Raw genomic sequence first — 1,581 nt, 5'->3', positions numbered from 1 at the left:
TTGCCTGGAGAGGGACCAGTGTGGGAGAATGATACATGGACGCTTTACAAAGAGGCAGGGGGAAACTTTTGGAGGTCAAGGGTATGTTGATGGTGGTGATAACTGCATGCGTGTATACATATGTCAAAATTGTGCACTCTAAACGTGCATAGCCATGTACCCCCATGTTCATAGCAGCACTGCAACAATAGCCAAATCATGGAAAGAGCCTAAATGTCCATCACCTGATGAGTGGATCAAGAAGATGTGGTATACACACACACACACACACACACACACACACACACACACAATGGAATACTACATGGCAATGAGAAAGAATGAAATATGGCCATTTGTAGGAAAGTGGATGGACCTCGAGGGTGTCATGCTAAGCGAAATATGTCAGGCAGACAAGGACAGATACCATATGTTTGCACTCATAGGTCTAACAGGAGAACAGGAGAAACCTAATGGAGGACCAGGGGAAGAGGAAGGGGGAAAGAGAGTTGGGGAGAGAGAGAGAGAGATGCAAAACCTGAGAGACTATTGAATACTGAAAACAAACTGAGGGTTTATGAGGGAGGGGGAGGGGGGGAAAGAGGTGGTGGTGTTGGAGGAGGGCACTTGTGGGGAAGAGCACTGGGTGTTATATGGAAACCAATTTGACAATAAAGTATTTTAAAAATAATAAAATAAAATAAAAATTACTGTAAAAAAATAAACGTGCATAGCTTTTCGCATGTTCAAACATACCTCACTAAAGCTACTTAAACATGTATGTAGTGGGCACACTAAGTGATGGGTATACCGTGAGCCAAGCTGTGTTGTAAATGTGTGAAATGCCTTCTCTTCAATCCTCACCACAAACCGACCAGGTTGGCATTAGGATTGCTCCCTGTTACAGAGGAGGCTCTGTACGTCTTTTACTGACGTTTAGAGAGGTTGTTCAGATTCCAAGGCTACCCTGTTACTTAAGGGGCAGCCTGACCATGCTCTCTCACTTCTAACCATGAACTTCTGGTAGAAAGATATTTGTAGAAAGTGCGAAGAGGTCTCACATTCTCTGTATCTCCGTCAGAGAGTGTGGAGTAAGCTGTTCAAATGTTCGCGCCTACTTTACATGCAAACTGAGGTTCAAAAAGATTAAGGTCACCTTTACACAGTTTCAGACATGGGAGCTGTCAAGGTAGCGATGGGTCCCTACTCCTCACACCAGGGACCTGTCCACTGAATCACAAAGCTCCAACTGCTGTTTATAGACTTCTGCATTTTGAGTTTTTTCTTTTTTTTCCCCAGTCGGCCAAAGATCACGTAGATGGAGTTCTTTGTGCTTATAGGTGTCAGAACTCCCAACAACGGAGCACTGCGATATCGCTGGGCATTTCCTTTGCAGCTGCCGCTAAGGAGACAGGTGAGACTTGGCATTCACCAGGGTCACGGGGCACTCGAGTCCACGTAACACCTTCGGGTTTCAGCGCTCAGATACTGGCAGACTGCCCGCCGCCGTCCCGCTGCCGCGTCCCGGCGCTCAGCCGGGTGCCCCTCCCGCGCGGCTCCGCGGGGGCGGCGGGGAGGCGGGCCCGGGGACGCTTGCGAGGC

The sequence above is a fragment of the Suricata suricatta genome, chromosome 10, assembly GCF_006229205.1.
Source record: "Suricata suricatta isolate VVHF042 chromosome 10, meerkat_22Aug2017_6uvM2_HiC, whole genome shotgun sequence".
Classification (NCBI taxonomy): domain Eukaryota; kingdom Metazoa; phylum Chordata; class Mammalia; order Carnivora; family Herpestidae; genus Suricata; species Suricata suricatta.
The sequence above is the reverse complement of the archived record's forward strand: the minus strand, read 5'-3'. Positions refer to the sequence as shown.